This window comes from Lissotriton vulgaris, chromosome 3_2 (assembly GCF_964263255.1).
Source record: "Lissotriton vulgaris chromosome 3_2, aLisVul1.2, whole genome shotgun sequence".
Taxonomy (NCBI): Eukaryota; Metazoa; Chordata; class Amphibia; order Caudata; family Salamandridae; genus Lissotriton; species Lissotriton vulgaris.
This window is the reverse complement of record NC_141690.1, coordinates 195,665,394-195,690,975: the sequence shown is the minus strand read 5'-3', so window position 1 is coordinate 195,690,975 and position 25,582 is coordinate 195,665,394.

The window sequence follows — 25,582 nt, the reverse complement described above, 5'->3', positions numbered from 1 at the left end:
TTCTAGTCCTGCACCTTCTCAACCTCTTCTTGAAAAAGGAGAAATTAAAGGTGCTCACGCTTTCACAAGTTCAGTCTGCCCTGGACCCAGGACACTGGATGGTAGCGTTGGACTTGAAGAACGCATATTTCCACATCCCTGTCCAGCATGCACACCTATTGTTCACAGTGGGCCAAGAGCACTTTCAGTTTGCCATGCTCCCCTTCTGTCTAACCTGCTCCACCTGGGGTGTTCAGCAAGGTGATTGTGATGGTTGCAGCGCACTCCGTGAGTCAGGGGTTACAGTTTTTCCCTACCTCAGTGATTGGCTGTTGAAGGCAGGCTCGCCACAGGCAGTTGTCTCCAACTTCAGAATACGGCAAATCTTCTGCATTCACTAGGGTTCACTATCAAAGTGCTGAAGTCACACCTGACTCCCTCTCTGATGCTCCCTTTCATCTGAGATGTTCTGGACATAGTGCAGTTTCAGGACTATCATCCCCAGTGGTGAGTCCAGGATATTCGGACTATGATACCAATGATAGAGTGCTTACAGCACTCTAAATTGTATGGGTGCATTATACTCATGGTTCAAATGCACTCACATACATTTTATCGTTTTCAGTGTTTTACGATTATTCAAATACATTTATACAAGTCACATGAGCATTTGTAATGTAGTGTGCACATTTAAGGAGGACTTTGTATGTACTAGAAAAACCTATAATTCCTGTAGGCATAATGTGCAGGATGATATTATACCCATATAATGTAACTGTGTATTATTAACGTTGCCTGCACTGTAGGCCCAAACTGCAGGTTGTTGTTAGTTTCGATACTTCTTGGTTGCTCAAGAATTTATTAAAGGAATCCTTTTTGTATGTGAAGACAGTATGCTCTCCTCCTACTGCAGGTAGGCCTAACAGCCTTTGTTCAATCTCACCGAAATCCAAGACAGAGGCTAAAACATCGGGGATTACGCCAAATTTACTCTTTGCCTTCCCTATTAGATACAATACAGATGGTCTTTTAATTGCCTGCTGAAAGGGGTGAGGGGAGCAAAATAATAAAAAAATTATACTTACAATATAGTCATGCTTAAAAGACCACAGACTCCGAACTCTAGTTTTGTGGCTTTATTATAAGGCCAAAAATAATTGAATATAAACACACCTTAATATCAGAATATATAGTTACATGAAAATCGACACAGAGCCGAGTCTACGGATATAATTCATTTGGCATAAAAGGCATAATGTGATGAACTCCAAAATGAAAATGCAACACAGAATAGATGCGGAGTCCAATTCTCTTTTCATGGAGGAGAAAACAATGTTTATCTTTCCCTACACTGCTCTCAATGAGGGTCCTGCCTGTCTCTCTTGTATCATACCCCAAAGGTGTCAGCAAGTGTTGACTTCCTAAGAAGTACTCACGTCAAATGGGTCTGATAGCTTAAGGCTATGGAACTCGCTCTAAAATGCTCCTTCTCCGACGATAAATGCAGTCGTCTCTTTAAACTGTCCCTGCGCATCATACAAAAAGACAATATTCCATCCCCAATATATCACATGAAAAACTTTTCAATGCAACTGTCTATACTTTTCCACAGGAGCCTGGTTGTTCAGCTCCTGCTCAGTGGTCTTGGTTCTCAGATCAGCCAGACACAAAAGGCTTCTAGTCTCTTCAAAGACATTCCGGGTATCTCCTTAAATCTAATAACGAGGTCGAGCTCGTTACCGCAGCCACTTGCAGCCAAAGTGGCTATCATCCCATTCACAAGCTGGTGCTAGCAGCCCATATCACCAGTTTACCTCCAATAGCAGCCGCAAAAATCATCGCCACAGATGACCCGACAACTATCGCTAATAAGATGCAGGGTAGGCGTTCCCGTGCCAAAAGCCACAACAACACCACTCCGCAACATTCTCAATGACCAGTCTGATCGGAAATAAGATCCCAAAACAGGCAATAAGGCGTGTTAGCAGCAGGAAATTAACACCTGCTCTGACCTGGTGTAAAGTCGGACGACAGCCTGCACCAGAAAAGGGAGCCCAGCCCAGAGCCACACCTGAAGACAAACAGAAGGCATGGAGCTACTGATCATGCAGCTCGGAGCCCCAATAGGGCCACAACACCACACCCCCCCAGGCCCACCACCCCCCTTGGACCTTCACCGCCCCTTCCGAACCACCACAGAGGCAGCACAGACACAGACAGCAGACCTTCAGAAAACGCACCAGCCTCTCAGACTTAGCAGCAGAGTACGTCATTGCCCACTACAGGCTTAAAAGGACAACCATCCTCCGCATCCTGAACATCATTGCCCACAGACTGATGGTACCAACACAGCGGACAACCAACATCCCACCTCAGACAAAGCTGCTAGCTGTGCTGCACCTGTTGGCCTCTGGTACCTTCCAACTAACCACTGCCAGAGTCAGAGGAGTCTCACAGCCAGCCCTATCAAAGTTCCTCAAACCTGTCCTGGATGCCATCATCAGCTTGGTACCCCAGTACCTATACTTCCCCCACTCTGCGGAGGAACAGCTGGAGACCAAGCAAGGTTTCTATTCCATAGCCGGCTTCCTGCAAGTGTTGGGGGCAATTGACTGCACACATGTCCCACTTGTAACCCTTCCGACACTGCACACAATTACCACAACAGAAAGCACACGCTTCCATCAATGTGCAGGCAATAGTGGACCACCAGGGACTCTTCACCAACGTTGTCGCCAACAAACCAGGCAGTGTGCATGATTCCTACATCTTCAAACAGTCCATCATCAACCAGCACTTCTAGGCTGGCACCTATGGAAATGCACTGCTCGTTGGTAAGCTGCCAAACAAACACACCACACACCTCAAATCCACAATCATGCAATTCACAACGTTGGGAATGCACACATCACAAAGTCACATACAACATTCCAAACAACATGCCCACCCACCAGACACGACAGCACAACTTACTGTGGGAACCTGGGCTAGCCATGCACATAAGCCATCAATGGCATGGCACTTCAGCCACACATTAGCATAATGTGGGGAGAGGTGGGAACTAGAAATGTGTGAAGGAGCCAAGTGTCTGATGAATGAGAATGTACATAATGCCAAGTGTGGCGTGGATGTGCTGGACAGACTGCAGTATGCAGACCACACACATATCCATGTCTACATTCATCGCTGGTGTATGGAGTGCAGTGACAGTGGACGCAACTATGTCACCCCCACCAGTGGGGGAGAACATCGGAAATGTAGCTTGTTACGTCCCCCTTGTAAGCATGAGCGGAGTGGGTTGGCCCGGCGTATGCCAGGCCAGCATAGGGGTGTGAATAAAAAGCATGTAGCCCTGGGCATGGTCCACTTCCGGAGTGGCCAGTGTCCCTGCCAGGGCGGCGCCTCTCACCCCACAATGAGGCCGACGCTGTGAGCAACGGCTGCAACCCATGCAGCTGGTCCCCGAAGCCGGCTTACCCGCCCCTATGCATCCAGGCATCGCTGCTCACCTGCCGACACCGGCGTGTGCCACGGAGGGCCCACCACGTGCCACTGCAAGCTCCAAGCCCAAAGCCCCTGACCTTGGCAGCGCCCTCAGAACATCACGGCCTCTGCGACACAGGTCTGCAATACTCCTTTCTTGTTGATGTACTCCACTGGCTGACACAGCGGACCAATACGTCACACATTTGGAACTGAGTCTTGATTAAACTATGGCCTGGGAGAGTCAATTATGACTGAGTTTATATCACTGTACTTCCTTCATTGTGGTGCCACCAACGCTATGCATAGCATTCGAACCAAAGGTGTCTGTGGGCCATTGCGGACTTCGGCCTCTGGCCTACACTGCAGTCCTGCAGGCCTCATACCAATTCAATGCAGTCCGTATCAGGCAGAACACAGCATCGTCACAAGCTGCACACCCGCTCAGCTCTGATGCCACTACCTCCGTCAGCCACAAATCTCCTCCACATGCCATTCCAAAGTCATGTGTTAGAGATCTAGGAGGAGATGCCTGGACAGCGGTTGACCTGCACTGACCGCTGCCTCTGGCCTACACTGCTGTCAACTAGGTCACGCATTTGGAACTGAGTCTTGATTCTGTCATAGCAGTGTGCATGTCACAGTACGCAAGGAGAGGAGTAAGAGGAAGACAAGCTTCAGTCCGGAGGAGAAAAGGGCCTCAGTTACGAAGGTGATGGGACACTACCAACAACTTCACTGGTGCCACTAACTCTGTGCATCGCAGGCCTACGACACATGGTTGTGGGCCATTGCTGAACGCTGCCTCCGGCACACACTGCAGTGGAGTAGGTCACACAATTGGAACTGAGTCCTGCTCTCTTCATGGCAGAGTTCATGTCATTGTACAGGCCTCCTCGCAGACTGCATCCCCTGTCAGCTCTGGTGCCACTAAGTATGTGCCCCGAAATTCATGGGCACTCATAATGACACCAGCAAAAAGTGGGGAGAACCATGAAAGCAGATCCTACTTTCCTACACAGTAGGTGCAGCATCAGGTGGAATCAATCGAACATGTTCCAGATCTCTGAGGGAACTGCAAAAGACCTGCAGGGATGGATGACATACCACAATTAGGTCAGTGGCAGACCCCTCTCCCTTCCCCAACCAGAGATGACTGTAATGACAGAAGTGTCACTCCTGGGCTAGGTGGAGATCAGAGGACTCTGGTCTCCAGCGGAATCCCAGCTCCACATCAATCTGTTGGACCTTTGGGTGATCCAGTTGGAATTGAAAGCCTATCTTTCTTTAATCAGGGGAAGGCTGGCACAGGTGTTCACAGACAACACCACCGCAATGTGGTAGTGCAACAAACATACAAAGAGTCTTTGCTTCTCTGGACATGGCATAGCCCTAGTGGTTCACCACCTGACGATCTCTCTGAATGCCCGGTCGGACAGATTCAGCAGTCAATGCCTAGCGGATCACGAATGGTTACAAAAAAGGGTAAAGCTAGAATCACTGGGACCTGGGTACTAAGCAGTATACATTAGGGTGGTCCCAATGCGATAACTACATTAGTATAGGGTGGGGAAAAGTTTCAAAGCAACATTGGAAATTAGGTAAACATAAAAGAGATTTTGGTAACTTCAATGTTATTAAATCACACTGAAACTCAGCAGCTGTTCATCGAGCAGATTTAGAATTACATATAAGTATGTCAAAATTCAATATGACAGTGCCCGAAAGGAGAAAAAGAGGGGAAAGGGTTGTGATTCAGGTGTTGTAGTGAGATAAATTAGATTATAGTGACATAAAATCACAGGCAGTTCTGGCATATATTCCGCCTAAGCCGAATAGTCAAGTACATATTCATCAGAGTACACAGTGTATATACACGTTTGCCATGTAGCACAGGATTTCACAGTACAGTCATTACTGTTGAACGGACTGGCAAATGTTTAAGTGTCGACGTTTCGACCCCATTGGGCGTGTAGGTGTTTCGGACCTTACTCGCGGGGTCTTGCTCAGGACAAGTGGAAAGTGGTGTGCGGTAAAGGGGCACCGTGAATGCAAGGGCGGGGGACCTCTCACTAGTCAATGGTAGAGGAACAGGGGGCTCTGTGGCTCCCAAAGGAAACTCAAAGGTAGGAGTGACTTGTCCTGAGGATCGGGACCTCAAAATCTTGGTCATCAGTAATTCGTTGTTTCACTTCAGATATTCTGGATTCCACATTAGAACATTTCTCCTCAATTCTCTAAAGAGTGGTGTTAGTTTCGAGAACAAAAGGTTTAACATTTTTGATTTCATCCATTAGGTCCTTTAGTGTTAAGGGTGACAGAGATTTAGTTGGATAACTGGATCTTTTTTTTTTGTCCTTGTATTAACATTGCCCGAAAAGGTTTTGGAGTACAAGATTACTGATGTTCCTTGGTGAGTAGTATAACTCCAATCTGTATGGTTATGAAGAAGCGTAGAACAAGTTCTATTGGAATACAGTATGTGAGAAACTTAAATTGTACACTGAGAGAAGGAGACAAGCCATATGATGCAAGGCAGCAATGGAGTAACTTTGTTAAATATTGGTGAGGAATAGAAAAATCACCATTATGAACAAAGACAATATTTTTTACATGAATATGATGTTTTGTTTAGTACTGCAAACATGTGCAATGCACAGTTACCACTGACACAGACAAATGTTTTTTGTGCATAGTCATCATTTATCATCATTTAAGAAGTCTTTATTTGATTATTTCATCTTAAAAGACGTACATACAACATATACATGATAAAATAACAGATTCATATAAGATGAATTGTAACCAACATTCTAAATGGGTACAAAGCATTAAATCATTGTGGCATTAAAAAGGAATTAAATCAATTATAACAGACATTCATATAATGGGTACAAAACAATAATTAGTAATAAATGTAAAAACCTGGAATACCTAAATCTACAATTAAAAGTCTCATTTATATGATCAAAGGCTAACCTAGCACTGGCTGTTTTTTAAATACCTAGTTCTAATCACCCACGACCATCCAAGGAATTTAGCCACACCAGTGACAATAAGAGGGGTTAGATTGGTTCTTAATAGTCTGCTAGCCTCAATAGCTGAGCGAGTACCCAGGGATCTGCATACTGGGCTAAGCCATTTGGACCTTGGAGCAGCATACAGTGGGCAAACAAACAAGAAGTGATCAACACTTTCGCTCGGAACTTGACAATGAGGACAACATTCAGACCCACTAGAACACCATTTGTTGGTAAATACCCTTAAAGGCAATGTACCACATCTAAGTTGGTGGAACAATTTACGATCCATTGGTTTGGTGATTAAGTCCCAATATTTTTCAAACTGGGGACATCTTTGAGATCGATAAACTTACTAGAAAGGTTGTCAGGCAATCTCTGGTGACGGTTTGAGGTCACCCAATCCCAATACAGTCCTTTTAATATTTTCTTTGAGGGGAAAACTGCTGAATCAGGGGCCACCCAAAGATTACCTAACCCCAAGGCATAAAGTGACGATTTAAGATCTCTAAACCAACTTATATTCGATGAACCAGAGGTATTTCTAACATCTAGACAGGCCCTGGCATACAGGATGAGTTCCGGCGTCGTCCAAAGGCGCCTCCAGAACGCCAATGGATGAAATCTAGCCTGCTCCTCAACCGGAAGACACCCTAGATCATACAAAAGTGGGATCCTTGGGGTTGACTGCAGCAGACCTGTGGCCACCCTGAGAAATTTGTTTTGGGCTAATCTCAGCGGGTCCAAGTTACTGTACCCCCAAAGTTCCGCCCCATAAAGAACAGAGGGGAGAACCTTGGATCCGTAGATCTTAATAAGGGGCGAGATAGGCCGAGTGAAGGAGCTTTTGTTATCTTTAATCAGCGCACCTCCAATCTACAGATGTTTCAAGGCCATAAACTCAATCTGGGGGGTCCAGCTTAGGGAGTCGCTAAATGTAACTCCTAAATATGTAAACAACTTCAGCTGTTCTAAGGGCAAACCCCCCATTGTGACCCTTGCAGAAATCTGATTGTGGCATCTTAAGACCATAAATTTAGTCTTGGAAACGTTTACCTCCAACTCATGTTCGTGGCAAAAAAGCTCAAAACTAGAGAGGGCCTGCTGAAGACCCTGTCTGGTTTTAGATATTAAGAGGGTATTGTCAGCGAACATGAGTAGAGGTATTTTCATTCCTGCTAATGAAGGGGCATCTGTGGGGTGATTAGCAAAGTAGTTGACAACCCTATTAATATATAGAGAAAAAAGGGTGGGGGCTAAAACACAGCCTTGCCTAACACCTTTAACCATGGAAAACCTATCAGTCACCTCCCCAGGTTTGCCCCAACGCACCTGGGCATAGGTATTCCTATGTAAGCTAATTAACAAGTTAACAATAGGGGCTGGCATGCCCATATCTAAAAGGCACTTCCATAAACCAGCCCTCGGTACAAGGTCAAAAGCAGACCTGAGATCTACAAATGCTGCATATAGGTTGCCCTTGCCTAAAAAAACAGTCTTCCAGAAGAGTAACATAAAACAATAAGCCTGATCTAAAGTGCTTACATGGGACCTAAATCCAGCCTGTAGTGGAGTTAGAATATTTTCTGAATCTATCCAGTCATGAATCCTAACAAGGACAAGACGGGCTATAATGTTTTGTACTGCGTCTATTAGGCTGATAGGCCGATAGTTAGAAGGAATCGACCTATCACCTTTCTTATATATAGGCAATATTTCAGCACCAGCCCAGGAATCAGGAACTCTGGCTCCAGAAGCCAGAGCATTAACCGACTGTACCAGATTTGGAACCCATAGATCTTGATCCTGGAGGAATAAGTCGGCTGGAATGCAATCTGGTCCAGGTGCCTTCCCTCTCGGAATAGAATTCAAGGCAGATTTCACTTCTGTAGAGGTAAACACTAGGGGGTCAGCTGATAATGGCCAGCAAATGTTATCTAGAGAACAATCTGGACCCTTAAATTGGTTCTCAAAATAGCTAACCCACATAGTCATATATCACAAAATCAATAAAATTATGTTTAAATAAAAATTAATAAAGACAATAATAACTTGATATACTTTTGGTCTTTCGTTCATATTAGAAGTTAAATCCTGTGTTGTTATAATCCACATAGCCACATGTGGGAAGTAATAATTAAAGTGTAGTTGGCATACCAAAAAATAAAAAAATACCAAAGGAAAGAGAACCTTCCAATGTTTGTGAAAGGGCTGCCACTAAGGTGCACCAGTACTTCAGAGAATCCAGAAAATGGTTGTGGCAGTGGCCGCCCTCAATGAGTAAGTAAACTCAAAAGGCCATGGCAAGGTCTAAACCCTTGCCCTACTGCTCCCCAGCCATTCTGGTACCGGTGCAGCCTGCCGTGTACTCAAAAGAGACGCTCCTGTCACTGAAAAATCTGCCAAGAGTTCTGGGAGAGCTAAGCATCATTGGCCATATTCTGGCCCTCTGACCATGCGTCTCCATGTTGATCTTATGTAGACAGTGCTTCAGGCACTCCTGTCCAAATATCTTCCTAACCTAGCTGAAGTGCAGGAGGCCCTTAGATGAAGCCCCAGTTGCAAAGCCCCTGGCCCAGATGGGGCTCTGTAGAACCTTTTTAAGAGCTAAATAGAACCTTGGACACCACTGGTAACTAATGTTTTATGTGTGTTGAGTATTTCTAATAAATTGACCACATGGGTGGACTCGATTATCATCCCTCTATCTAAAAAGGAAGACTGGGGAGACGTGTGTTGTTACCACCAAATCTCTCTCCTGGACTTTGCGGTGAAGGTCCTGGGCTCTGTCCTATTGTCACATCTTGAGGCATGGGCAGGGGAGATCAGCACAATCCCTAGACTGGTTCAGGAAGGAGCTCGGGACGGAGGACCAGTGCCCTAATCTCTCCCTTTTGCTGAGCAAGTATACCATCGCTAAGCAGGGCTCCCTACTCCTGGACCTGCCCAGCACCTTTGATTGTGTGTCTCATAGAAAATTGTGAATCATTATGGAAGATATTGGTGTGTACATATCCATTATTAACCCCATTTGGTAAATATATTGCAACTCTAGTGCTTCAGTCAGGTCCGGTTTGGGGGCGGTGGGGAATGTTCAGAGTTGTTTGGCGTCCGCAGGGGCATCAGGTAAGGTTGTGTCCTTGCCTCTTCCTCTTTACTCTCTACAATTGGACAGCGTTCCATACCAGCTTCCTTGTATGTGAATGACGCTGTCCTTTTGGGTCGCACCCTTGAGGTGCTCCAGCGCCTCTTAGACCAGTTGTCAACCTTTACAGAGGGGCTGTACCTGAAAGTAAATACAAGCAAAACATTTGCCATGTCCTGTAGCTCAAAATATATTGTCAAACAAAAAAGTTACTTGAACTCTAAGCCTATTCAAGACACAAGTGACTTTAGTTACCTCTGTGGCACCTTCGATAATAAAGGGTCCTAGTACCCGCAGCAGGAGATTAAAATTAGCCAGTTTGCCAGGAGTATCAATGCTCTTTCTTGCTTTGCTGCAAAATAGGGCAAAAAATCTAATCACCACATGTTGGCAATCAGGCAAAATGTACAAGTGTGGCGATTTATGGTGTAGGGGGTCTGGGGTGTTCATAATGAACTGCGTTGCAGGCTACTGAAAAAAAGGTTCACCCGTTATTTGCTTTCACTACCCCATGATACTGCTACCTTTATCTGCTATACGGAGTTAACACTGTTTCCCTTGGAGGATAAAATATGGACTGATCCATTTAAGTTGAGGCACAGAGTCTGGACCAACGAGGCACCAGCATTAAACAGACCGATAATTGAGGACTGCCTGTCTATGGACCGCAGTCTTGAGATCCCATGACTGAGGGAAGCGGGTGCACAGCCGCAGCCCTGTTCAGACCGGATTTGTTTGAAGATCTCACAACTTTATCCTCCTTGGGCAAAAGGGTGATGAGGGTTATAGGTTACACACTGCATGGGGCTGCGAGGTTGGAAAGAGCCAGGATATTGTCATCTGTTATTTCCTACCTCTCGCTGGGCTCCATTGATGGACCCTGGCCCTTTCTGTTACTTCATGCACAGCACTATCGGCACTTCATTCTTTTGAGGGTCAGATTAAATCTATTCCATAGGTTTGCTGCCTTTCCAAACTGAAATAAGGAGCGTAATCTCGATTTGTGCCCTCGCAACCAGGTTTACCCACAAATCACTTTACATAGAATTTTCTTTTGTAGTTTTTATTCTAAACCCATATCTTGCACAATTAAAGCCCTTTTGAATAAACACTCCATAAGACATGGGGTGAGCCGTAAACTCCACTCCGCCAGTGGATTTTGTGGAGTTTTGCCACACTGTGCTTCGCTTAGAGTGCAGAATTCAGGCAAAAAAAAATCTGTCAACCACCGGCAGAGCGGAGATTACTGAGGCGCTCACCGAATGTGTGCATTTATTGTTAAAAGAGGCGTCCTCGGGGCGGGGCCAAGATGGCGACCGGGACGGACGTTGCCTTGTGAGGCTCCCGGCCTAATTCCCCTGTCCTGACCATTTAGCAGCCCTTACCCCCCAGAGCAACCCCCAGAAAGCGAGCGCTTAACGCCCGGGGCTCCGAGGGTCGATCCCTGCTGTCTCCTGGGGCCGACGGAGTCCCGCAACAGCCCTACGCAGACTTTCCTCCCCAGCGGAGTCCCGACCCGCCATTTTGCTAGACGGGGCGGGCGGCTGCTGCCAGAAGCAGCTGTGTTTCCCGACTGCGGAGAAGGCAAGATCCCGGTGTGCGGCCGGTCGGGGGGCACCGCCGGGCTGCGGCACGGAGCCCGGCCACCCGGGGTTCATCCACCACCAAGGAGAGATCACTGCGAAACTCGAACCCCTGGCTTTGGGGCCTGGAACCGGGGCCCGCTCCGGAGCAGCGAACTTCCCCACAACAACGAAGTTCTGGCGGCCCGGTGTGGGACACAGCTTGGGCAACAGCACAGAGCGTGGCAGCGACCAGCGCCGACGACCCGGTGAGCGCGGGCTGGTCCGGGTCGGGGGTCGCACCTGGCCGCCTGCTTTGCGACACCCGAGTCCCCGGCTTGTAGGCCTAGCGCTGCGGCCGTGGGGGGACAAGCCGAAGACGGAAGGCACTCGGCTATTGTGACGACTGCAGGGGGCGCTGTGGTCCGGTGCCTCTTTCCAATAGAGGCTGCAGCCTGGGGAGTGCGCCCGTGGACTTGAGAACAGCAGAGGCCAGCTGCGCAGTGGCAGGGTCTGGAGCCAGAGGCATCTGAGGTGCTGCCCCGGGGTGTGAAGCTTGGGGGGCCGGGGGCCCTGGGAGGAACCGGTTGAGCGGCCTGTGGCTGGGGTGTGGGACACCGCTCAGCGTCGCGTTGCAGACCCTGGCCTGGGGCGCCTGCACAGAGAAGCGAGGGGGGCAGCCTAGATCCACTCTTAAATCCAGGCCTGCGGGCCGGACCCACCCACGGCTGCTGCTGAGACCCACCTATTGGCTCTGCTCCCACTGCAGTGGGGAAAGGTTTGAGGCCCCCCGCAGACAATATTTCCGGGCATCATGGCTACGGGGCAGCGTAGAACAGGGCGCACGATACCGGACATGTTGGGGAAGAGCTCCCTCAAAGGAGACAAAAGCTCTGTAACTTCGGTGACACCGAAGACCGCCACAGGACCAGATGATGAAGGTGCCCCCATCACCAAATCCTTCCTGGAGACTCTCTTTAACACCTTAAGGGAGGACTTCCAGACACTGAAACAGGATATGGCCGGGGGTTTAGAGAGCTACGCAGGGATGTGGATGGCCTGGGGGAGCGGGTGGCCACGGTGGAGGAAGCCGACCTGTCCAGAGGCGAAGAGATAGAGCAATTGCAGCAGGAGGTGGTGGGCCTCAAGGAGCAGAAGGTAGACTTACAAGCACACGCAGAAGACCTTGAAAATCGGTCTCGAAGAAATAATATAAGGGTCCGTTGCGTGCCAATCAAAACGGAAGGGACGGATGTCACTCTCTTCTTGCAGGGCCTATTCAGGGACTGTGAAAGAGCCGCAACCCCTACCTCGTCAAAACCGCACCTTTCCTCAAGATCCCGAGTGGACTCGTGGCAGGAGACAGCGTGCAGAGAACCGGAGGAGAAGAGCGGTGACGGAGAAGGAGACGAAGTCTGGACCGAGGACTGGTGGAGTCCGTCGGAGGAGGCTGGAGAGCGGCCGTAACTCACAGGAGAGTTACGGCGGGGCATGTGAGTACCGAACCATTGCTCGAGAGCATAGTAGTAGTGTAGTGTATATAGTAGTAGTCACGGCCACACCTTGCACCCGTCACTGTAGATATATTGCATATAACACCCGTGTTGTCCGTCACGAGCACGCCTGTATAGAGAACCCCTGCACTCGCCCGTCACACAGTCACCCTTCCGCCCTCCTAATCTTCCTCTTTCCAATTCTTGACCCTTCCCCTGCCTTCCTCACGCTCGTTTCCTCTCCTACACCCCCTGGTGTCGGTAGACAGCAACGCCTGCTTCTTATTAGCTGGACTAACTGCCCATTTTCTCTCTCCCCATCCCTCCGAGGAACCATCATCCCGAGCAGCCAACCGACGAGAGCGCATCGGAAGAAGACCACTACCCGACAACCGGCCAAGCACCTCTTCGGACATCTCTCTCCTGTGTGTCTCCGTTCCCGGCCCTTCTGTACTTGTCCTATATTCTGTACCTTGACAATAAAACCGGCTCAGACATAGCCCACTATATCCGGCCTCCCCGCTTGTTATTCCGGCCTGCCTACACCCCACGATCACAGTTGGTGTCAGAAGTGGGATTGTCCGGAAGCATGGAGGCCGCTGTCAAGAAATTAGCGGAGACACAGGAGCAGTTGGGGAAGCTGATGGAACAGTTCCTCAAGACAGCCGAGGACGACCGAGGACAGTTGCACGATGTCCTTAAAGGCCAAGTCGCTGCTCAAGACCAAGCGATGGGCAAGCTCACCGACGTGCTGGGCCAACAAAGACCAGTCACTTCTCTTCCTTCGGTGGTCCTCCAGAAGTATGTACCAGGAGAGGACCCGGACTTCTTTTTGACTAATTTTGAGCGTTTGGCTCAGGCCGCTGCCTGGCCCCTTGACCGTTGGGGTCACTACCTAGGTCCTCTTCTGACAGGCGAGTTACCAGCGGCCTACCAACAGGCCAATATTCAGGGACAGACCCCTTATGCGGACATAAAGACGTGCATCCTAGAACGCCTCGGCATAGATGATGAGACCTATAGGGTAAGGCTACGCCAAGCCAAAGAAGGGCCCCAAGAAACACCCCGGGCCCTGTCTTTTCGCATCAGAGACCTGGCTGATCGCTGGTTGCGACCCGCCACGGCCTCAAAGGAGGACATCCTCTCCAAAATATACTTGGAACAGTTCTTAGCATCTCTGCATCCTGCCACCCAAAAATGGGTTCGTCAACACGCCCGTCTCACCCTGGAAAACGCGATCGAAATCGCCAGTGCTTACAGTAGGGCCCAGGACTTCCAGAAACCCAAAAACGAGCACCCACACCGTCCGCCAACCCATAACCTCTACCGGGATCCGAGGCCTCTTGTGCCCAAGAAACCAGAACCCATTCCTCTGTTCCCTTACCCTGTTTTGCCTCGACCAACCCCACCCGGACCTCAGTGTTATCACTGCGGGGGATATGGACACATTGCTAGAGTATGTCCCCAGAAGGAGGAACCGATGGAAGTGGGTCTCGCCCGGAACTTCGTCTGTCTCCCTGCGGAAACCAACCCTCCTAAATACCACTGCCCCGTGAAAATCGATGGGCATCCGGTATTGGCCCTTGCTGATACCGGCTGTAGACAGAGTGTGCTCCGACCAAAGGAGCTCCCCAACCAGGTGGGACCAGTGACCGGTACAGTAGCCATCCAGTGCATCCACGGCGATACTAAACTGTACCCTACCGCCCGGATTAGGGTCCAACACCCTATGGACCACGGAAGCACCCTAACCGTGGGTCTGGTTCCCAGTCTTCCGGAGCAAGTGATATTGGGCAGCGACTACCCAGGTCTTCCACATCTGCTCCAGGACACCACCAATTCCTTAGAAAAGTGGTGGTCGGAAGCCCTGTTTCCCCACGGACAGCCCTACCCAGAAAGCACAACCAAACCATACAAAACAAAAACACAGAAGAAGAGGGAGAAAAGGAACTATGCCGCTGTATACCCCGTCCGAGTGGAGGAACACCCGTGGGAAACGGACAGAGAGGTCCGCACCGCACAACAGGAGGATCCCGTCCTACAGGATGCATGGGGACGTGCCATGGACAATGAAGACCCCCTACAAGTAGGTCCCTACTTCTATAAAAAGAACTGCCTTTTGTACAGGAAGGGGGGGCCCACCAATCTCCCCAGTTGATAATCCCAGGGCCCTTCCGTGATAAGGTGTTGTTCCTCGCCCACAGTCATCTATTGGGGGGCCACTTCAGCGATGAGAAGACCGGGCAGGCAATCCTGGAAAAGTTCTATTGGCCAGGCGTTTACCACCGAGTAAAACAGTACTGCCGGGCCTGCCCGGTCTGTCAGAAAAACAGCAGGTATCGTCCTCCCAGAGTACCTCTTCAACCCCTGCCCCTTATCGATATTCCCTTCAGGTGGGTGGGAATGGATATAATAGGCCCCATGTTGCCCTTTAGAAGTGGGTGTCGATATGCGTTGGTCCTGGTTGACTACGCCACCCGTTTCCCTGAGGCTATACCCCTACGACAACCCACTTCCCAGAACATAGCTAAAGCTCTCATCTCGATTTTTTCTAGGGTAGGCTTCCCCAGGGAAATATTGACGATCAGGGGACCCCATTCGTATCAACCCTCATGAAACAGGTATGTTCCCAGTTAGGCGTTAAGCCTTTCCCCAGCGTTTTTTTCCTCGCTCCCAACAAAGAAGGCGGGGGTGGCTATTTTGTTCTCCAAGCGCTTCCGCAGCAGCGTGGGTGACAAGATGGGGGAGATTAAAGGCAGGCTGTTAGCACACACCTTCTTATTGGGGGGCCAACGCTTCACGATTGTCTCCCTATACTCCCCGAACTCAGGGCAGGAAGCTTTTTTAAAAAGTGCCATTTCTGAGTCACTTCAATCCCCTACCTCTCTTCTGCTCGTTGGGGGGGACCTTAATCTAGTGATGGACACAAACATGGACAGAACGGGTCATCAATACGGGGACACTGGCGCCATAACTGCAGCCGGTAAGGATTGGTTACACGAAAGGGACCTAGTGGATCTATGGAGAGCTACTCATCCCAACACATCACATTTCACGTTTTACTCCCACATCCATCGCACATATGCCAGGTTAGACCACTTCTTGGGTTCTTCTGAACTACTCGCCACCCTCAGAGACGTAAGCATTGTCCCAGCGGCATTGTCTGATCACGATGCAGTGGAGCTGATACTACAGGTTCCCAAGTCCACCCGCCCCCCCCCCCCGGGGCATGGCTGCTGCGTGAGACCCTGTTACATCGGCCGGAGGTCACCAAGCAACTCCACACGTGCCTCACTGACATTCCTGGCTATTAATGATGCCCCCGGGACTTCGGTGTCCGCCCTCTGGAGGGCCTTGAAAGCGGTGGCTCGTGGCGAGCTCATCGCAATTGCAGCGGCAGAGGCCAAGGACCGCAAAGCGAAAAGGGATGACCTCACTGCTCATGTCTCTGAACTGGAGAGGGTCCATAGTCGCACCGGCGCCCCGCGGGTTTGGAGACAACTGAAGGCCGCCAGAGCCCAATTAGCCAGCCTAGATACGGATCGAGTGGAATTCGCCGCTCTGCGCCTCCGTCACTCCTATTATGTTGGGGGAAACAAAACAGGCCCCTTACTTGCTAACGCCATGAGGGCGAAGACCCAACGTTCCAAAATTACCAGCCTCACGGACGACTCTGGTCTGGATATTTCCGGTGATACCCAGGTTGCGGAGGCATTTAGGACATTCTATGCCACTCTATATAAGGCCGACTCTGTCTCGTCAGAGGATGTTCATACCTACTTGGAATCGGCAAGCGTCACAGAGTTGTCTCAGGACAGTGCGGATACCCTAGACGCACCTATCCGCTTGGATGAAGTACTTGCTGCTATCTCTTGCCTCCGCCCTCTTAAATCCCCAGGGCCTGACGGCTTTTCAGCCGGGTTCTATAAAACCTTCAGCCAGCTGTTAACTCCGATTCTCACCCGGCTTTTCAATTCCTTTGAGGGCCCGAGCTCCATCCCCCCAGATATGCTAGCAGCCGAGATAGTAGTGCTGCCCAAACCGGGTAAAAAACCCACATGCTGCTCCGCGTTCCGGCCTATATCCCTACTTAACCTGGACTTGAAGATCTTTACGAGGGTCCTAGCGGCGCGTCTTGGTCCATGTCTGCCCAGGATCTTGGAACCCAACCAATCGGGCTTTGTTCCGAATCGCCAATGCAGCGATAACACTAAACGAATACTTAATTTGATTGACAAGGCCCATTTCCAGAACTCAGATTCTGTGTTGCCGGCAGTCAACGTGGAGAAAGCGTTCGTCTGGGTTGACTAGACTTACCTTCAACAAGTCCTGCGGCGCTTTCGGATAGAAGATCGATTTCAGGCCTGGATCGCGAGCTGCTACCAACGCCCTCAAGCTCGAGTCCGCATAGGTGATTTTCGCTCGGACCCTTTCGAGATTCAACGTTGCACGAGGCAGGGGTGCCCTCTTTCGCCCCTCCTGTTTGCCCTACACGTAGTGCCCCTTGCGCAAAAGATCCGCGACAACCCTGCCATCCAGGGCATGATATTTGGCCGGGAACCTCATGTGATCGGCCTCTACGCCGACGATATCATAGCTGCTCTGGATCGTCCGGACCATTCTGTCCCCGCCTTCCTGACAGAGTTAGAATCCTTTGGAGTTGTCTCCGGTTTCAAAATCAATAAGGGGAAATCCCTCATACTGCCTTTGGGCAGAAACGCCCAGACACAGGCACCTCCACCTGCTTATGGGGGAGGATTATCATTGACCGCACACCTCCAATACTTGGGTGTTACACTTACCTCATCCACGGAGTCTACGCTGACTCTTAACTACGCGGCCCTCTCCTCCCAAATCCGGTCCGATCTTGCACGCTGGTCCAAGCAGCCCCTCTCCCTGCTGGGACGTGTTGCAGCGGTGAAGATGTCAGCTCTGCCTAAAATTCTGTACATTTTCCAGACCCTTCCGGTGCTCCCCCCTGCTGGCACCATCGCGAACCTACAGGCTGCCTTCCATCATTTCATCTGGGAGGGCAAGCGAGCGCGCCTACATAAGTGACTAGCATATAGGAATGCGGACGAGGGGGGTCTCGGTGTCCCCAACCTTTTACAATACTTCCAAGCTGCACAACTTCGATATCTGGTGGAGTGGTTCAGACCGGAATCCGAGAAACGCTGGTTATTTCAAGACAGAGCGATGGCCCACACGTCCCTCTGGAAAATTCCGTTCCTTCCTCGACAGCACCGACAGCGCTACCTCCTACTATCCCCTATTACTCGTACTGTCATGCAGGTCTGGAATGCGGTTGCGGTCAAGAAAGGGCTTACCACCTTCCCCTTTCCACTTAACCCTATCCTGGACAATCCAGACTTCCCACCGGGCAATGCTCCTCATGCATTCCCGCAATGGCGCGGCATCAGCTGCCTTCCTGCGGGCCACCTCTTCGACCTGCAGGGTTTCCTCACCCTGACGGACATAACCCAGGGCTATGACGTTGTCTCTCCCCACTTATTTCAGTACTTCCAACTTAGGCACTGGCTCACACATCCAGACATCGCCCCCCTAGTTGGCAGACCCATGACGACCTTTGAGAAATGGCTGGTGACGAAGGACTCGGACAGAAATCTTATCACAAACCTCTACAAAATGCTTACACCCCGCCCCTTCAGGCAAGACAGCAGGTCAAAAGCGATAGGAGGCAGAACTGGGGAGGGCCCTATCACCCAAGGAATGGAGTTTTGTCTATTATAGAGCCTCTCACACCACTCGCCACACCGCAGAAGTTGGCCATGTACTGGCACCTCACCCCAGTCCGACTCAATAAAGGTAACCCTACACAAGCGCGCTATGCTGGAGGGGCTGCGGGGAAAGGGGCACCTTAACTCACCTCCTCTGGAAGTGCCGTGAGGTCCCGGAATACTGGAAGACAGTCCTAGATGACATTGACTCTACATTTGATACTGAAATCCCTAGATTCCCAACTTATACCATTTTAGGCCTACCTAATGCAATCACCTTCCCCCTAAAATCTCCCAGAGGTCGCCAGATGGGGATCACCATGCAAGCCGCAACACAACACGTTCTGTCCCTGTGGGGCTTCAACACCAGGCCCACTCACACGGGTTGGCTACATAAAATATGGTTCACCTTGGGAATGGAACAGATTCACGCCATGCTCATACACTCCACGGCTGCTTATCAGAAGGTATGGCTCCCACTGCTTTCCCTCTTGTCCAAAGAATTTAATGAGATCACGTGCCCTAAGTACCTGCGCATATTACGACTCACAGTGACCACACATGACTCCTCATGACCATCTGGGTGATTGCATCATCTACTACACGAATGTAGCTATGTTTGTTTCACATGTTTGGCACACTGGGTGGGGTGGGAGCGGGGACGGGGGATGGGGGATTGGGTGGGAGTTTTGGTTAGGGTTTTTGCTCCTACAATTTCATCGCCTCACTACAGGGGATATTTGCAGTCCAGACACTAAACCTTTGTTATGTCAAATACAACTGGCCATCTATTTGCTTAGTAGAAACTGTGTACCTATCTGTTTTGATTGCCTCTCATGCCTGATGTGCCTCCCTCGCACTGTAGTGTCTACCGTTGCTCTTGAAATCAATAAAACAAATTTGAAATTAAAAGAGGCGTCCTCGGGTGACATCATGTGAAGACCAAATTTGCAGCACAAACCTCTGCCCACTGAGCCAATTGAAAGGTAGGTGGCAACGACTAGTGCAGGGAGCAGCCAATGACAGCTGGGCTATAAGTCGCTCGGTCGAGCAGGAGCTAAATCATGTGCCAACTGATGTGAGCAGGGAGGCAATGAGGTAGGTGCCTGGAGGCAGCCCCCCTCCTCTCCCGTGTGAGTACACCGGCAGAGGCACTGTACGGGTCTACAGAACCAAGACAGCCCCTCCTCTCCTATGGGAGTACACCAGCAGAGGCACAAGAATGGGTCTGTGGCATCAAGACAGCCCCCTTCTCCTGTGGGAGTACACCAGCGCCCCTCCCAACCGAGAAGAGGGGGAAGCTGCGTCACAGGGGGTTCCACACCGCTTTCTTTCAGGTAACATACCTACTGGGGGGTCACTCGCGAGCTAGTCTAAATGTCCCTTTGCTTTGCCCTGGTCTTTCCAATGAGTTGCTTGCGATTCTCTTAAGTGTTGGTGGTCAGATATGTGTAAGGAGGCCTGTAGATATATGAAAGAACTATATAGACAAGATACAGAAACGAGTCAAGCAGATACAAAGGAGTGGCTTGGATTAACAATTCTCCCCCGTTATCACTGAGCAATTAAAGATTTTAGAAGGTGAGATTAAGGAGAGTGAGATAAGAGCTCAGTGTCATAAAATGGTTAAGGGAAAGGCAGCTGGACTGGATGGTCTTTCCGTGGAAGTTTTCTTGTGTATCTTAGGCACTGTAATTTCCGTTGGGTGGAAAAAAGGTTCCTAAATCCTGGCTTGAAGCAACAGTCACTATGATTCAGAAACCAAATAAGGATCCACGAAAGATAGACTCATGTAGACCGATTTCATTGTTGAATACGGATTACACAATCTTTTCTGGTATTATTGCATCCTGGGTGGCCAAAGTAATACATGAGGTCATCCACCCTAACCAAAGAGGATTTATTCCGGGTAAGGAAATAAATGAGTTGACCTTTCAGTTATTGGGAGCCATAGATCTGGCAGAGGCTGGGAAATTACCTCTGACTATAGTGGCAGTTGACGTAGCTAAAGCTTTTGACCAGGTACACTGGCCATCTCAGATGGAGTCTATCCCTCGCTGTGGAAAATAGTGGTGGTAAAACCATTATTGAAGAAACCCTCTTTGGATCCTGGCGAGTTGAAAAACCTTCGACCGATCTCTTTGCTCCCCGTTCCTGCTAAGATTTTAAGAGGCTTATCTAAATTGCCATCTGAGCACCTTTCTAAAAGACCACCATCTTCTGGATGGTTCTTAACATGGTTTTAGGAGATGCCATAGTACGGAGACAGCCTTGACAAGTCTTTAACAACATCCGGACTCAGGTTGATGCTGGTTATATCACTCTCTTTGTACTGTTGGATCTCACCGCAGCCTTTGACACTCTGTCCCCTCACAGGCTGGTGGCTCGCCTTGTTGAGATAGGGGTCGGAGGTACAATCTTTGCAGTGTGGTGTCCCTCAGGGCTCTTCTCTGAGCCCTACGCTCTTTAATATCTATGTGGCCTCGCTAGCAAAATTGGTGAGATCATTTGGGCTGGAGGTGCTGTCCTATGCTGACGACACCCAAATAATGGTCTCCATAATGCAAGCTGTAAACGATTCTGTCCTCAATTTTCAGGAACTGTATGGAGGCAGTTTCCTGTTGGATGGTGGAAAGCGTTTTGAAGCTGAATGGAGAGAAGACCAAGGTCTTGATTTATGGGTCATCATGGACAATGCCTTTTTACTGGATCTCAAGGTGAATAGGACGCATATTTCCACATCCCTGTCCTGCATGCACACCTATTGTTCACAGTGGGCCAAGAGCACTTTCAGTTTGCCATGCTCCCCTTCTGTCTTACCTGCTCCACCTGGGGTGTTCACCAAGGTGATTGCAATGGTTGCAGCGCACTCCGTGAGTCAGGGGGTTCAAGTTTTTCCCTACCTCAGTGATTGGCTGTTAAAGGCAGGCTCGTCACAGGCAGTTGTCTCCAACTTCGTCAAATCTTCTGCATTCACTAGGGTTCAATATCAAAGTGCTGAAGTCACACCTGACTCCCTCTCTGATGCTCCCTTTCATCTGACATGTTCTGGATATAATGCAGTTTCAGGGATATCATCCCCAGTGTTGAGTCCAGGATATTCGGACTATGATACCGACGATAGAGCGCTTACAGCACTCTAAATTCTATGGGTGCATTATACTCATTTTTTTTTTTTAAATATATCCTTTATTCAGTTCACAGGATAAAACAAGCATGTATCATACAGTATTTTGTTACATTAAGGCTCAATAAAAGAAGAAGTGTGGACATGGATCACGGAGCGAATCATAAAGTAGATTGTAATCCTGCACAGAGAAATACAAGGCTGAAGCATTACTCAATCATGCCGTCCCTGTTATCTTATCGTGTTGGATATGTAAGGATAATAAGAACGGGGAGAAACAGGGTTACCAAACTTGGGGGTGTATGGCGTGTGGTGAGATGTTCATTGGATCCTGCAGTGGGGGGGGGGGGGCAGTGGTGGTGTCTTGTTTGGCCCGTGTCGATCCCCGCAGGACGGAGATGGCAATGCGGGGCCAGCGGTGGGCGCGGGGGGAGAGGCGAGGGGGGGGGGGGCACGCGCAGGGGGCAGCGCTCTTCTCTACTATGCGTTGGGTGCATTGGCAACTTGTCCAACTTCTGCGGTATCTGGTGTGGGGCATCTATCTCTGTGTTCTCCGCCTGGGGAGGCTTGTCCCTCTGATGCTTCTAGCGTCTGGGGTCTGTTGTGGAAGGAGCGTAGCATTTCGTCCCAGAGCGCCGCTATGGGGAATTTACGCAGTCCTGCCGTTTCCTCATTATGGAGGGATATGCTTTCTGCCTTTGCCCAGTTGTCCAGTGAGGTGCGCCAGTGCTCTACCCTGGGTGGTTCCGCACGCTTACAGTGTTTAGTAATGAGTCGTTTTGCAGTGATGAGGCCGAGGTCCCAGAAGCGGGAGGGCACCCTATTGTGTTTAGTCCTGTGGAAGAGTCCCAGCAGGTACGCCTCCCACGTGAGTGGGATCGGCATCGCTGTGCTACGCTCCAGTAGCGGCAACACCGACTGTCAGTACGCCAGGATCTGAGGACACTGCCACAGCACGTGTATGAGGTCCGCTCCCTCTGTGTTGCATCTTGGGCACCCAGCTGCCGCACCTAGAAAGTATGAGTTTATCTTGTCTGGGGAGAGGTATGCTCGGTGTAGGATATAAAACTGAATCTGTTTAAAGCGTGCGTTACGGGGAATGTTTCGGGGGCCCGCTAGTATCACCGCCCATTCCTTGTCTGTCCAGACCTTTCCTCTGTCCGCCGCCCATTTATCTCGTAGTGGCTGTAAGGTGCATTGCGTGTGTGAGAGCAGCGCCTGGGTTAACCAGTGTACCACGTGTGTCCCATTACCCATGACGTGCATGCACTGGATCAGCTGGTGCACGGGAGGCTCGTCAGTGATGTTTCCCCATTTCTGCGTGAGTGCCCTGACTATGGAAGCATGTTGTAAAAACTGTCCTGCAGGTAGACCCGTGTCGGCGGCCAGTGTCTCAAAGGGGAGCAGGGCGCCATCCGCGTACAGGTCCGCGATGGTCTCTATACCCGAGCGTGTCCACTGCTCCAGGGCCGCTTCCGTTACGACGGTTGTGGCTTTGGTAGTGCCCAGGAGTGGTAGCGCCGGGGCATACGGTGTAGTGGCTCTGGTGAGTCGTAGGCATCGAGAATAGCATTTCACGGCTACTGCTACGTGTAGTTGCGAGTGTTTGCTAGGGCTCGTCAGCGGGTGGAATAAGGAGTGTATCTGCAGTGGGGAGAGAGTGTCCATAGCTGTGGCCGTGTCTTCGTGGTTCCTGCCCGAGATCCAAGCCACCACCCATTGCAGCTGCGCTGCTAAATAGTAGAGCTCCAGGTTTGGGACCGCCAAGCCGCCCTCGCTGACCGGAGTGTACAGTTTCGTTAGTGCCACTCTCGGTCTGCCCGTGTTCCAAATCAGGTCTCTAAGCATGGTCTCCAACTCCCTGAAGATGCGGGCAGGGACGTTTAGCGGAATGTTAGCAAAGTAGTACAGGAGCCTGGGTAGTACGATCATTTTTGTTAAGGTCACCCTGCTCGGCACATTGGTGGGAAGAGTTTTCCAAAAGGCGATCTGTGCCCTGATGGATGTTATGGCTCGCGTCAGATTGCCATCTAAAATGTCTGGGGGGTCCTATAAATGTGGATTCCCAGGTATTTGAACGTGGTTTGATACCACGGCAACCTCTCTCCGCTGATGCTGAGCTCAGGGTCTGGGGCGTCGGGAGTAAATGGGTTTGCCCCCGATTTGGCCCAGTTGACCCTTAGGCCCGACATCAGTTCGAACGTACGGAAGATGTCCGACTGTTCCGGTGGTATGTGTTCGAGGTCTCTGACGTACAGAAGCAGATCGTCCACGTATAACAACACAATGTGTGTGTCATCCGCCAGTGGAATACCCCATTGTGTGCTGCTATTACGCAGTCGCTCGGCTAAAGGCTCGACCGCCAGCGAGAATAGTAGTGGGGAGAGCGGGCAGCCTTGCCTGGTGCCCCTCCGAACTCGGATGGCCTTGGATATCAGTCTGCCTGTGCGTACTCTCACCTCGGGCCTCCCGTACAGCAATCCCACCAGCTCGACGAAGTCGTCTCCTAAGTCAAACTTTTGCAGTACTGCCAGTAAATAAGGCCATTCGACGGAGTCGAACGCTTTTTCAAGGTCCAGGACCAGGCAGCCCGATCTCGGCCAGGTCCGGACCGCGCACTCCTGCACTCGGAACAGCCTCCGTATGTTCTGGGAGGTGCATCTCGTTGGGACAAACCCGTTTTGATCCTTGTGCACTAAGGTAGGCACCAGGGCCGCCAGCCTGCGGGCCAGTGTCAACGCCAGGATCTTGTAGTCTGTGTTTAACAGAGCCAGAGGTCTGTATGAGCCGAGGAGCGTACCGTCCCTGCCCGGTTTGAGGAGAGATGGGTGCATTATACTCATGGTTCAAATGCACTCACATATATTTCATCGTTTGCAGTGTTTTACGATTATTCAAATGCATTTATACAAGTCACATGAACATTTGTAATGTAGTGTGCACATTTAAGGAGGACTTTGTATGTACTAGAAAAACCTATAATTCCTGTAGGCATAATGTGCAGGATGATATTATACCCATATAATGTAACTGTGTATTATTAAAGATGCCTGCACTGTAGGCTCAAACTGCAGCTTATTGTTAGTTTCGATACTCCTTGGTTGCTCAAGAATTAATTAAATGAATCCTTTATGTATGCGAAGACAGTATGCTCTCATCCTACTGCAGGTACAGGAATTCGACCTCGTTATTCTTAGATTTAGGGAGATACCCGGAATGTCTTTGAAGAAGACTAGAAGGCGAAAAGGGAGGACGCCTTTTGTGTCTGAGAACCAAGGCCACTGAGAAGGAGCTGAACAACACGGCTCCTGTGGAAAAGTACAGACAGTTGCATTGAAAAGTTTTTCATGTGATATATTGGGGACGGAACATTGTCTTTTTGTATGATACGCAGGGACAGTGTAATGAGACTTCTGCATTTTTCGGAGGAGAAGGAGCATCTTCGAGAGAGCTCCATAGCATTAAGCTATCAGACCCATTTGACGTGAGTACTTCTTATAAAGTCAACACCTGCTGACACCTTTGGGGTATGATACAAGAGAGACAGGCAGGACCCTCATTGAGAACAGTGTAGGGAAAGATAAATATTGTATCTCCTCCATGAAAAGAGAATTGGACTCCGCATCTATTCTGTGTTGCATTTTGATTTTGGAGTTCATCACATTATGCCTTTTATGCCGAATGAATTATATCCGTAGACTCGGCTCTGTATTGATTTTCATGTACATATATATTCTGATATTAAGGTGTGTTTATATTCAATTATTTTTGGCCTTATAATAAATCCACAAAACTTCAAGTTCGGAGTCTGTGGTCTTTTAAGCATGACTATATTGTAAGTATAATTTTTGAATTGTTTTGCTCCCCTCAACCACTTTCAGCAGGCAATTAAAAGACCATCTGTATTGTATCTAATAGGGAAAACAAAGAGTAAATTTGGCGTAATCCCCGATGTTTCAGCCTCTGTCTTGGATTTTGCTGAGATTGAACCAAGACTGTTAGGCCTTAGAGCCTCTTGCATCCTACTTGTGACAC